Genomic DNA, 15,068 nt, shown 5'->3' with positions numbered 1-15,068 from the left:
ATAATATGCATAATAATCAGGATTGCACTTTTGATTTGGTTCTCAGCTTGAACACTGTTGATGTGTAAAAGTGTTAATGATTTTTGTGCATTGATTTTTTATCCTGAAAGTTTACTGGTCATTTATCTAGTCTAGGAGCCTATTGGAACAAGCTTTAGGGTTTTCTAGGTATAGAATCATATCGTCATTGAAGAGAGATAATTTTACTTCCTTTTTTTAAATTTGGATGTCTTTTATTTTTTTTTCCCTTGCCTGATGGCTCGGGCTGGGACTTCCAGGGCTATGTTGAATAGAAATGGTAAGAGTGGATATCCTTTCCTTTTTCCGGTTCTTAGGGGGAATGCTTCCAACTTATGTTTATTCCGTATGATGTTGGATGTGGGTTTATCATAGATGGTTCTCATGTATGCTTCTTTAATGCCTAGTTTGTTGAGTGTTTTTATCATGAAGTGTTGTTGGATTTATCAAAAGCTTCCTTGTATATATTGAAATAACCAAATGGTATTTGTTTTTAACTCTGTTTATGTGATGAATCTCATTTATTGATTTGCACATCTTGAAGCATCATTGCTTCTCAGGAATAAACGCCACTTGATCATGGTGAATTATCTTTTTGATGTGCTGCTGGATTCGGTTTGCAGGTATTTTGTTTAGGATTTTTGCATCTTTGTTCACCAGCGATATTGGCCTATAGTTTCCTTTTTTTGTTGTGTCCTTGAAAGATGTTGTATCAGGATGACACTGGTTTCTTAGAATGAGTTATGGAGGAATCCCTCCTCCTCTACTTTTTGGAATAATTTCAGTAAGATTGGCACCAGCTCTTCTTTGTATGTCTGTTAGAATTCAGCTATAAATCCATCTGCTCCAGGATGGAGCAGGATGTTTTGTTTTTTAACAAAAACAAAAACAACAAAAAACGGTCTCACTCTGTCACCCAGGCTGCAGTGAAGTGGAGTGATCACAGCTTCTTGCAGCCTTGACTCCCTGGGCTCAAGAAATCTTCCCACCTCAGCCTCCCAAGTAGCTGGGACTACTGGCACACACCACCATACATGGCTAATTTTTGTATTTTTTGTAGAGATGAGATTTCACATTGGTGCCCAGGCTGGTCTCAAATTCCAGGGTTCAAACATTCCACCCATCTCAGCCTCCCAAAGTGTTGGGATTACAGACATGAGCCACTGCACCTGGCCCAATTTTTTATAGTGGGTTAATTTTTATTACTTATACAACTCCAAAACTCATTATTGGTCTATTCATGGTTTCCATTTCTTCCTGGTTCAACTTTGGGAGGCTGGGTATTTCCAGGAATTTATGCATTTACTCTAAATTTTCTAGTTTGTGCCCATAGAGATGTTCATAGCAATCTCTGAGGATCTTTTATATTTCTGTGGAATCAGTTGTAATGTCACCTTTGCCATTTCTGATTGTAGTTATTTGTATCTTCTCTCTTTTTTCCCTGCATCTAGCTAGTGGTCTATCAATCTTGTTTATCCTTTGAAACAACTAACTTTTTATTTCATTGATCCTTTTTATGGCTTTGGGGGTCTCAATTTCATTTGTTTCTGCACTGATTTTAGTTATTTCTTTTCTTCTGCTAGCTTTGAGTTTAGTTCTTGTATGTTTGTTCTTGTTCTTTTGTTTGTTCTTGTTCTTGTTCTTTCAGGTGCAACATTAAATTGTTAATTTGAGATTTTTCTATCTTGATGTAGGCATTTAGCACTATAAACTTTCCTCTTACCACTGCTTTTGCTGTATTCCAGAGATTTTGGTATATTATACCTCTATTTTCATTCATTTCAAATAATTTTTTATTTCTCTCTTAATTTTATTATGTACCCTAAAGTCTTTCAGGAACAAGTTGTTTAGTTTCCATGTAATTGTGTGGTTTTCAGAGCTCCTCTTGGTATTGATTTCTAATTTTATTCCACTGCGGTGCATGATGATGCTTGGTGCAATTTCATTTTTTTAAATTTGTTAGGATTTGCTTTATGACTGAGCATGTGGTTAATCTTTGAGAAAGTTCTGTGCACAGATGAGAATAACATATATTCTGTGGTTGTTAGCTGGAGTATTCACCAGATGTCTATTAGTTCTGTTTGGTCAAGTATCAAATTTAAGTCCAGAATTTCTTTGTTAGTTTTCTGTCTCTGTGATCTGTCTACTGCTGTTATTATGTTATTATATGGCTGTTTATCTCCTTTCTTACTTCTGGAAGTAATTGTCTTATAAATCTGGGTGCTCCAATATTGAATGCCTATATATTTAGGATAGTTAAATCATCTTGTTGAATGGAACCATTTATCATTACATAATGCCCTTCTTTGTTCTCTTTTACTATTGTTGGTTTAAAGTCCGTTTTATCTGATACAAGAATTGCTACCCCTGCTTCTTTTCATTTTCCATTTCAGTGATAGATCTTTCTCTATCCTTTTATTTTGAACACGTGAGATGGATGTCATGAAGGCAGCAGAGGGTTAAATCTGTTTTTTATCCATATTGCCATTCTATGTCATTTAAGGAGCGCATTTAGGCCATTTACACTCAAGGTTAATATTGATATGTGAGGTTTTGTTTCTATTGTGGTATTATTAGCCAGTTGCTAGTTGTTAGCTAGTTGCTTTGTAGTTTCTATTATGTAGTTGTTTTATGTAGAGTCTATGGGCTTTACTTACACGTGCTTTTGTTGTAGCAGGTATTGTTCCATGCTCAGAACTCCTTTTAGCCTGGATCTGCAGCTGTGGTTTGGGCAGCTGCAGTGGCACCCAGGAGGGCAGGGTTCCTGCCTGCTCCCGGACCTCAAGAGCACAGGGAGGCTTAGATCTGCCTGCTCCATGGGGCGTGCGACTCCTGCCTGCTCCGTGGGGCTGCGGCTCCTGCCTGCTCCTTGGTCGTGCAACCCCGTCCACACCCCTCTACTGCAGCCTGCGTGATGGCAGCGGCAGGCCATCTGGAGCTGCCGCTGCCATCACTTCTGCTTAGTTTTTTTCTATTGTTATGTCTTCCAGCTGTATTTTGAAATCTCTGTAGTGAATTTTTCTATTTCAGAAATTCTGTTTGGTTCTTCCTTAATATAACTATGTCAACTTACATATCCTGGATCATTTTTCTGGTTTCTTTGTATTAGATTTCAACTTGCTCTTGGATCTCATTGTGTTTCCTTGCAATTCATATTTTGAGTTACCTTTCATTTCAGACATTTCCATCTAGTTAGGATCCATTGCTAGGTAGCTGGTGTGATCCTTTGGAAGTGTAAAACACTGTTGCTTTTTGTACTACTGGAGTTCCTGTGCTGATTCCTTCTCATCCAAAGATGCTGTAACTTCTTTTTTTGAATTTGCTATTATTTGGGTGAGGCTTTTTCATTTTTTAATTTTTTCCCTTGGGGGTGTATGACTGTGGTGTATATTGTGTATGATCATTTGGCTTAGTTTCTAGGTGCTTTCAGGAGACAAGTATTCTGTACGGGTTCCTTGGTTGTGGATGGGTTCTAGGCGGTGCAACCTATCCACAAGCTATCTCAGATGCTGTTTGCTGTAGCGATGTATTTTTTGTTTAGTGGTGGAGTTCAGATGCAGCCCGGTAGATGGCGATAAAAAGTAAGAGCTACCAGGTAGGCTGATGCCTAGTGTACGTGCCCTCCCTGATGGGGATGGCAGAAAGAGATCCTGTTGGAGTATGCTGAAGTCTCACGGGAAGGTGGAGCAAAAAGTGCATCAGCTCCTTGTCCTGAGCTGGCAGGAACACGATCTGCTTCCATATCATGCCCCGTCACAGGGCTCATGACCTGTTTACAAAGGCTTTGTTCTTTGGTTCCCGGCCACAGTGTAGCTATACACCACAGATTGACCTCTCTGATGGATACCACTAGTATGGGGTCAGGGCAGAACTTCTTCCCCCAGTCCAGAGCAGGAAACTTCATGGTCTATCCTCAGTTGCCAGGGCACGGCTGCTCCATATAGGGAGGGGAAGTTGGACCCCACCCTTCATCCCATTCTATCGTTAATGAGAATCTGATTGTTACCAGCTCTTACCATCATAAATAAAGCTATAATGAACATTCTTATGCATGCCTTTTGTTGGAAATGTGCATTCGTTTATCTTGGTATGAATCTAGGAGTGGAATTCCTTGATCACAAGGTAGGGTAGGTTAAGCTTTCTTAGATATTACTAAAGAGTTCTTCTAAGGATTGTACCAGTTTCCACTACCACCAGCAATGTATGAGAGTTCAACTTGCCCCACAGCCTTCCCAAATCTGGAATTGTCAGTCAGTCTTTTTAGTGTTAGTTATTAATATCGCCTTGTTTTAATTTGCATTTTCCTGATTACCAATGATGTTGCATACTTTTGAAATATATTATTGGCAATTTGGGTAGCCTTGTTTATGAAATGCCTAAGCAAGTATTTTGTCATTTTTCAAATTATGTGGGTTTTTTTTTTGTTTTGTCTTATTTTTTGTGGGAATTTATATATATTCTCGATCAGAGTCCTTTGTTCAATATACATTGGGTGCTGTCTTCTCCCAATATATGACTGGTCCTTTATTTGCCTAACGGTATCTTTTGATTAATGGAATTTCCTATTCATAATTCTAAGGTATTTATTTTTTTATGTTTAGATTAGTGCTTTTCATACTGTCCAATAAAAAATACCTTGCATATTCTGAGTTCAAAAATACATCACTTGTTTTTTTCCAGAATCTTTATTGATTTATCTATTATACTTCAGTCTATGATTCATTTCAAATTTTCTATGTACAGTGCTGGGCATTTTTTCCATGTGGGTATATAATTGCTTCAGCAACATTTATTGGGAAAAAATTTTTAACTTTTATTTCCACATTGTATTGGGGTTTTGGTCATAAAACAAAAGATCATTTTTTGTGGGGTTATTTCTGAATACTACTATTCTGTTTCATTGATCGACCTTGATAGCCTTATTCTAATATCATACTGCCTTAATCACAGTAGCTTTAAAGTAAATCTTGAAATCTGGAATTCTAATTTTTCTGAAGTTCTCCTATTCCACATTGCAAACAACTTGTTAATTTTAACAAAGACATTTATAGTATGATTATATAGTAATTTTATAGTTTTCTCAAGATTTAATTGAATCTAGAGATCAATTTGGGTAAATTGATTTCTTCACAATGTTAATTCTTCCAATCCATCTCCAGTTAATTACATCCTCTTCAATTTTTTCCAAGGTTTTATAGTTTTCAGTGTACAGATCATTTAATTTATTCAAAAGATTTTGTTTTATGATTATTATAAAATGTACTATGACATTTTATGTCAATTTTCAATTGTTTATTTCTGGTATATAGAAATACAATTGATATTTGTAAACTGACCTTTTATCCTATGACAAGGTTGGGTTCATTTAGTAATAGCTGTAAAACCAGACCTGGTACTGAGAGTTTACTGAACCATTTGTAATTCCCTTGGATTTTCCATGTACCTAAATGCATAATCTGCAAAGAGTTTTATTCTTTCTTTTTTATTTTATTTTTTGGCCTAACTGCATTCCATGGACTTCCATATAATGTTGAAAGGAAATGGCAAGAGTGGACCTGCCTGTCATGTTCCTGACTTTAGGGAAAAGAAATAGAGTTATTTTTTCACCATTGAATGCTACGTCAGTTTAGAATTTGTAAATACTTTTTATTAGATGAGGAAGATTTCTTTATATCTAGTTATGAAATAGACAATTTTTGAATATAGATCAATAAATTAAAATGCATGTTATAATCCCTAAGGGAACCACTAGATACACGTACGCATACACATACAAATACACATGAACATACACACCCACCCACACACATGCACACACACACACACACACACACACAAACTAAAAAGTCAATAGGGGAAATAAAGCGGTGTAATAACAATATACCTCTAATTCACCCAGAGAAGACACAAGAATAGAAATTAAGTAGCAGGTGGCACAGCTCAGTGCCCAGGGAGTCCTTCTTAGCCCACAGTTTCTCCCAAAGGAGAAAATGAAAACTGAATTACAAGTTTTCTCAGCCTGTAGTACACTGCCCACCCAGAACATTAAGGGGATCAGGAAAACTGAAATGTCTGGGACAGCTAGAAGCATTGAGAAGGGGAAGAAGTACACAGCAACTGGTGTGTGATTCTCAATAGCTGGACATGGATTCTGCTAAGTGGCTTGAGGATTCTAGCAAAAGGCCCACCCATAAACCCCACACAAGGACAACTTGCTGGCAGACTCCCCCATTAACAAACTAATGCATGCCTTAAACATACTGTGTGTCCATCCAGGATGTTGCCCTGTGCATCTCTGTGCACAAGGCCTAAGTACTCCTGCAAATGGCACATGGATCTGAATAGCAGATGCAGATTTTAGCAGCAGGTTCAACTCCATTGGAATGTGAAAAGAAGCACACAACCTTGAAAACTTTGGGGCATTGTTGGGTAAAACAGATAAACTCTCAGTACCAGGTCTGGTTTTACAGGATTGAGAGACAGAACATGATCATAAGACTTCCTCCCTTAGAGAGAACAAGAGGAGTGAAGCAGATGCATCCATAGAAAAGGTCTGAGAGACCCCAGAATCTCTAGTGGGACTTACTGAGGAAGGTCTATCTCTCGCAATGCTAGAAAGTAGACTGACATAGGTGACTACTTTTGCAAATGCAAACAAAGAAACAAAACCCTCAAAGAACACAAAGAATCAATGAATTATGGTATTACAAAAGGAACACTATAAAGCTCTGGTGACTGACCCAAAATAAATAGAAATCTACATACTGCCTGACCAAAAACAAAAAAACAAAAAATAATCATTTTAAAGAAGCTTAGTGAGTTACAAGAGAACAGATAGACAACTAAGTGATATCAGAAAAACACTACAGGAACAAAATGGAAAGTGCAACAAAGGGACAGAAACCATAAAAATAAGCCAACAGAAATTCTATACAATATCTGGCTGAAAAACTCAATAGAAATCCTCAACAGCTGACTCTATCAAGTAGAAAAAAAAGAATTTGACAGCTGCTCTGTGAAGACCTGTACAGACTGCTTTTCAAAATGGGTCCCTAATCCCATTCCTCCTCAATGGTCAGGACCTCCCAACCAGGGTCTCCAGCCACCCCTGCCAGTGCTCTCTGGCCAACAGAGTTTTGAAACCTCCCTAGGACAGAGCTCCCAGAGGGACAGTGGGGCTGCCATCTTTGTTGTTTGGGTGACTTAGCTGTTCTGGCCTTTAGATTTTGGAGAGTCCAAGGCGATCAGGGGCTGAAGTGGACCCCCAGCACAGCACAGCTGCTCTACGAAAATGTGGCCAGACTGTTTTTTTAACCAGGTCCCCGATCCTGTTCCTCCTCACCAGACAGGGCCTCCCAACCAGGATCTCCAGCCACCTCCTATAGGTGTGTATGGGCCAGCAACAGGTCCATACCTCCCTAGGACAGAGCTCAATCTTTGCTGTTTCACAGCCTTCAATGGTGATACCTCTAGGTACTGGAAAATCTGAGGTGACTACAGACTGGAGTGCACCCCCAGCATACTGCAACAGCCCTATGGAAAAGTGGCCAGACCATAATATGGGTGCCCTTTCCGATATCTCCTCATCAGGCATGTCCTCCAGCCCTTGGCCTCCAGCAACTGCCCCCAACCCCAGAGCTATCAAGCCAGTAGCAATCTGGCAACTCTCTGGACAGAGCCTCCAGGGGCAATTGAAAGCCTCTCTGCCACTGCCTCTGCAGTAGAACTGCCTTTGCTACCCTTCAACTAACAAACAAGCAAAGACCCTAAGTGCTTTATTCACACCTCCAATAAGCTGCAGTTGACCTAAGGAGAGGAGGCCAGTCCATCTCCCATGGGTCCCACATACCCCTCACTGCTCATCTTAAGACAGGGAACCCCTGGCTTGGGTCCACAATACAGACCCTTCATCCTGAGCTGATTGCACTCAGCATTTGCTGACTTGCATCTCTGTGGGGTGGAACCCCTAGAAGACAAGCAAAATACCCTTGGCCACAACCACTACTAAGATCCCTTCTTTTGCTCCTTTCAAGTTGGGGAAGGAACATAAACACTGAGATCACCCCAGAGCTGTAGTGGAAAGCCCAAGAATGCCAAGCCATGATCTACAGCCAGCACTCAATGGGGAGAGAAACCCACACCCTCAGAGCATTGAGAAGGAACACAGTTGTAACCGTGAGGAAACATAAGGGAGACACATAACCAAGTAAGAGGTTACCAACTGACCAATAAGCCTAAGTTCCACCTACTGGATCACACCCTAAAGCTTCAACACCAAAAATACCTCACTAACATACCCTCCTGAAACCAGAGACAAGAAGTCAGCTACAAATAAAGACCCTGCATGAAGCCATGGCCCAATGAAAACATCCAGAAAAGAAGTCTATTGGCTGTACTTAACATACACTGCAGTTAAAGGAACACCCACATGCAGAGATGAGAAGGAACCAACGCAACAACTCCAGTTACTCAAATGACCAAAGTGTTGTATGAGTTTAGTAATTCTAGATGCTGTTTGTGATTGAAACAAGATTAAGGACAACCTTGTCCTCCAAACAACTGCACCAGTTCACCAACAAGAGTTCTTAACCAGGATGAACTGGCTGGAATTACAGAAATAGAATTCAGAATATGGATAGGAACAGATATAATTGAGGTTCAGGAGGATGGAAAAACCTAATCCAAAAAAATAAAAAATAAAAATCAAGATAAAGTGATACAGGAGCTGAAGGACAAAATATCCGGTATAAAAACGAACTTAATGGATCTGACAGAGCTGAATAACACAATACAAGAATTTCACAATGCAATCACAAGAATTAGCAGAATAAACCAAGCTGAGGAAAGAATCTCAGAACTTAAAGACTGGTTCTTTGAAATAAGACAACTAGACAAAAATAAAGAAAAAAGAATAAAAAGGAATGGACAAAACCTCCAAAAAGTGTGGGATTATGTAAAGAGGCCAAATCTATGAATCACTGGCATCCCTGAATGGGCAGGGAAGGGAGGGCAGGAAGCAAACAACTTGGAAAACATATTTCAGGATATCATCCATGAAAACTTCCCCACCCTTGCTAGACAAGCCAACAGCCAAATTCAGGAAGTACAGAGAACTCCTAAAGGGTCTACAAGAAGATCATTCCCAAGACATATAATGGTCAGATTTTCCAAGGTCAAAATTAAAGAAAGAATGTTAAAGGCAGCTAGGGAGAAAGGGCAGGTCACCTACAAGGGGAACACCATCAAGCTAACAGCAAATCTCTCAGCTGAAACCTACAAGCCAGAAGAGATTGGGGGCCTATAGTGAACATTCTTAAACAAAAAAAATCTTCGACCAAGAATTTCATATCCAGCCAAACTAAGATTCCTAAACGAAGGAGAAATTAGATCCTTTTCAGATAAGCAAATGTTGAGGGAGTCTTATAAGAGATCTTGCAAAAAGCACTAAATATGAGAAGAAAATACTGTTACCAATCACTACAAACACACATGAAGTACACAGACCAGTGACACTATAAAACAACCACACCATCCAAGCCAACATAATAGCCAGCTGACACCACAATAAGATCAAATACATACATATCAATACTAAAATTGAATGTAAACAGGCTAAATGCCCCCACTTAAAAGGCACAGAGTGGCAAGCTGGAATAAAAAAAAGCAAGACCCAATGGTATGCTGTCTTCAAGAGACCCATCTTACATGAAATGACAGCCATAGGCTCAAAATAAAGGGATGGAGGAAAATCTAACAAGCAAATGGAAAACAAAAAAAAAAAAAGCAGGCTGCATTCCTAATTTCAGATAAAACAGGTTTCAAACCAACAAAGATAAAAAAAGACAAAGCATTTTATAATAATGGTCAAGAGTTCAATTCAACAAGAAGACCAAACTATCTAAAGATATATGCACACAACACAGGAGCACCTAGATTCTTAAAGCAAGTTCTTAGAGACCTACAAAGAGACATAGACTCACACACAATAATAGTGGGAGACTTTAACACTCCACTGACAGTATTAGGCAGATCATTGAGGCAGAAAATTAACAAAGATATTCAGGAACTAAACTCAACATTGCACCAAATAGATCGGATAGACCTTTACAGAACTCTCTACCCAAAAGCAACAGAATATACATTCTTCTCATTGCCACATGGCACATACTCTAAAATTAATCACACAATTGGATATAAAATAATCCTCAGCAAATGCAAAAGAACCAAAATCATATCAAGTCATAGATTAAAGGTTTAAATATAAAACCCCAAACTATAAAAACCCTGGAAGACAACCTAGGCAATACCCTCCTGAATATGGGAATGGGCAAAGACTTCATGACAAAGACACCAAAAGCAATCATGACAAAAGCAAAAATTGACAAGTGGGATCTAATTAAACTAAAGAGCTACTGTACAGCAAAAGAAACTATCAACAGAGTAAACAGACAAACTGCATAATGGGAGAAAATATTTGCAAACTATGCATCTGACAAAGGTCTAATATCGAGCATCTATAAGGAAGGTAAACACATTTACAAGAGAAAAACAACCCCATTAAAAAGTGGGCAAATGACATAAACAGATATTTTTCAAAAGAAGACATACATGCGGCCAACAAGCATACGAAATGAAAGCTCAATATCACTGATAGAGAAGTGAAAATCAAAGCCACAATGAGATACCATTTCACACCAGTCAGAATGGCTACCATTAAAAAGAAAAAAAAATGACCGATGCTGGTGAGGTTGCAGAGAAAAGGGAATACTTATACACTGTTGGTGGACGTGTGAATTTGTTCAACCATTGTGGAAAGCAATATGATAGTCCCTCAAAGAGCTAAAAACAGAACTACCATTTGACCCAGCAATCCCATTACTGGGTCTATACACAGAGGAATATAAATCATTCTATGCCCTTTCTCTACCTTTTGATTCCTGCTCTGCTCTGCTGACCTCTCATCTTGGCCCTGTCTAGAAGTCCAGGACTGGCAGGTCTCCGTGGAAATCACATAGGGGACAGGCCCTTTGCTGAAGTGGGCAAGTGATGCCCTGACCAGCACTGACACAGTACACCAACTTGAGGTACACAGAGTCCACCTTCGATGTTCACATGTCTCCCTTTCTGGACCTTCTCTCGATTTTTGGTTGCCCCATCACCCTTCTTACGAATTCTAACTAATTCTGTACTCCCGACCACACCCCAACTCACAGGGAAGAGACAGAGAAGTGGTGAGGTTTAAAAAGCAGCACGAGGTTCTCTCTGTCTAGTATACTAATGAATACACCTGTACCTATTATAATGCAGTAGCCCAGATCAGGGCAGGATGGTGACTGACTAAATTCACTCATTTATACCTGGTTGATCCTGCCAGTTAAAAAAATGCACCCATTTATCTGTTGAGTCAACACAAATTTGTTGAGCATCTACTATGAGCCAGGCAGGGATGATTCTTCAAATAAGACAAACAAAAACCATCGCCTGTGGAGCTAGTATTTGAGTAGAGAGATGAGGATTAGTATATAGTATATTAGGCAGTGATAAGGAGAAAAAAATAAAGCAGGAAAGTCCCCTCTGAGAAATGACTTCCCAATAAAGACCTGAAGGAAGAGGGTGAGCTAACCATGCAGATGTTCAGTGTTTCTTAACAAATGAGTCCCTGCTATGGGGCAGCATTATGGTTGGCATTTGCAAGGGCATTATCTGATTATGATCCTCACAGCAACCGTGAGGAGTATTGTATTATAAGACACCCCTTTCTCTTTTTTTAAACAAATAATGAGTTTGAGGTTCAGGTTTACTGACTTAACCAAAGTTCCCAAACACCATATTAAGAGATACCACTCTCTTATCAATTTTAATAATTAGTAGTTTTAAAATTGTTCACATACATAACCATGTCATAAGAAATAAAAGCTTGTTTCTTTTTTTCCTTATCCTTAGGTCTTTCAGTTCTCTTTTCTTGTCTTATTATTTTGGGACACACAATGTTGAACAGAAGTAGTGAAGGCAGGCATCCTTGGCTTGTTCTGGATCTCAGAGGGAAAGAGTGTAGCATTAAGGATACTTGCAGTAGTTTTGTGTTCTTGTTTACAAATACATATTTACTTATAGGTAGATAGATAAATAGATAAACATTTATTAGAAAATGAATGTTTACTTTTATTCCTTGTTTCCTAGGACTTTTAAAACACATAAATAAATATTGAATTTTATTTAAATGTTTCCTGCATCCATTTGTGATGGTCATGTGACTTTACTCTTTTCAACCATTAATGTGATTTATAATAATTTATTTTCCTTTTTAAAACCCTTTTAAATTTTGCGGCCAGTCATGGTGGCTCATGCCTGTAATCCCAGCACTTTGGGAAGCTGAGGTGGGGGGATCACTTGAGCTCATGAGTTTGAGACCAGCCTGGGCAGCAGGGCGAAACTCATCTCTACTAAAATTACAAAAATTAGCTGGATGTGGTGGTGCACACATGTAGTTCCAACTACTCAGGAGGCTGAGGTGGGAGAATCGCTTGAACCCAGGAGACGGAGATTGCAGTGAGCCAAGATTACACCACTGCACTCCAGCCTGGGCAACAGAACAAGGCTCTGTCTCAAAACAAACAAACAAACAAACAAACCTTTCAAATTTTGAAATGTAACACATATTCAAAAAAGTGCATAAAATATAAATATACAGTATAGTGAATAAGTATGAATAGAAACATACTTGTAAAAAATATTCAAGTGAAGAAACAAAACATTGCCCCTTGAGTGATATCTCTGAATCAGAAGCACTGACTTTTATAGTCAATCCCCTCACTTGACTTTCTTTATAATTTGCCCAACTATGTATGTATTTCTAAACAATAAAGTTTAGGTTTTGGTAGTTTTCCTGTTTTGGCTATATTGGATATATATTTTAAACCATTCTATCTTTCTTCTATTTAAAGCTATATCCCATTTCTATTCTTTTAATGATTGCAGAGGTTCTAACAAGTGACGTTAACTTCTCAAAAGTCTACGTTAAGCAATATCTTTACCCTCTTTCTGAATATTACCACAACCTAAAAACACTATAACACTATTTCCTCCACTCCCAATTTATATGGTGAGTTGTGTAATTTAATTCTCTCTATATATAAGTTTTGCCTTTTTATGATGAAATAAAATGTACATACAGCAAAGCACATACAAAAGAATGTACTACTTAATAATTCACTACAAAGTGAACACCTGTAAAACCACCACCGAAGTCAAAAAATAGAACATAGCCAGCAATCCAGAAGCCTCTTCTGTGCATCATTGCAATCACTAATCCCTTGGTCCCCCTCAAAGGTAAGCAATAGCCTGACATGTATGGTAATCTCTTCCTTGATGTTTTAAATGTTTTTACCACTAGGCATTCCTCTTCTAACTCTACAATTTTATTTTGCCTCCTTTTGAATTGTATGTAGATAAAATTATATTCTATTATTTTTTCCTGTTTTGCCTCTTTTGATCCATATTATGTTGGTGAGTTTTATCCATGTTGTTGTATAGCTGTAACAAATTCATTTCCATTTATTCAGTTCATTTATCCATCCTTTTAGGAAAATTCATTCTGTTGAATGAGTTGTTTGTGATTGGGCTGTTATGAATAATGCTACTATGAAGAATATTTTACATATCTTTGGGTGCACATATACACATGTGGATATATATATATATGTACATATACACATGTGGATATATATATATATGTACATATACAGTAAAATTCCTGAGTATGAGTACTTCAACTTTAGTAGATATTACCAAAATCGTTTTAATGTGGTTTTACCAATTTATACCCAGTGTTCAGTTGCTTCACATTCTTGCCAATACTTATGAGAAAAGAAAAGAGTGCTTATCTGAGGAATATGAGTCTTTTTAAATTATTAGGCCCAGAGAAACATTAAAATGGGACAGTAATCACGTTCTATCCTCCCCTTGAGCTATGTACTCATCTCATAGAAACTGCTTGCTATTGCCACAAATAGCCACAAATTAACCTAATAATGCCCCACCAGACACTATAACCCAAACCCTATGATGCAGGACAGGTAAGCCCCAAACTTAGGGCTTAGCCTAGGAGAGTTCTTGGCTTTGCCTAGGAACGAATTCAAGGGCAAGCCAGTGGGGTTAGACAGCAGTCTTTTATTGAACGGTACTGCTCCTTCAAGAGAAGGACAAACTCATAGGCAGCACACCCAGAGTCAGCAATGTATGGGCTCTTGGCAACTGTATTTGTATTCGCTTATACCCACTTTCAATTACATGCAAATTAAGGGGTGGCCCAATGCAAATTAAGGGACAGGTATATTTAGAACTGTCTTGGAAGGAGGCAGTAACTTCCTGCCATGGAAAGGGTTGGTAACTTCTGGGTCATTATCATGGCATTTGTAAATTGTCATGGTGCTGGTGGGAGTGTCTTCTGCTAATGAGCAAAGAGGACAGCTGGGGATCACTTTCATCGCCATCTGCTGGTTCTTGCTGGTTTCTCCACTTGATCCTGTCTGAACCAGATCCTGTTTTGGTCAGCAGTGTTGTGACAAGAAAACAAGTCCTGCCAGTCTCCTACCTCACCTATAGTTTTACAATGTATAGCCAATCACTAATCAATATTATTTCTGTAAGCCACTGAGAATTCCTGATGAATGACTTTGTATCAGCCCACTCCCTGTCCCCTTTTTTTTTTTTGCCTTTACGAACCTGCTTGTAACAAAGCCCAAAAGGAGCTTATTTTCAAGCTTATTTGGGTCTCAGTCTTGCAGGCAGCTGTCCTCATTTTGGCTCAAGTAAACTCTTTAAATTATATTTTGTGTCTCAGCCTCTTCCTTTTAGGTCATTATTATTATTTTTAAATTAGCTGTTCTGATGGGTGTGGCTGAGGTATTTTGTTCTTTAATTTGCTTCTCAATAATTCTAACCAAGGTGCGGTGGCTCACATCTGTAATCCCAGAGCTCTAGGGGGACAAGATGAGATCACTTGAGGCCAGGAGTTCAAGACCAGTCCTGGGCAACATAATGAGAGTGTT

This window comes from Pan troglodytes, chromosome 4, assembly GCF_028858775.2.
Source record: "Pan troglodytes isolate AG18354 chromosome 4, NHGRI_mPanTro3-v2.0_pri, whole genome shotgun sequence".
NCBI classification, from domain to species: Eukaryota; Metazoa; Chordata; class Mammalia; order Primates; family Hominidae; genus Pan; species Pan troglodytes.
This window is presented reverse-complemented; position numbering follows the sequence as displayed.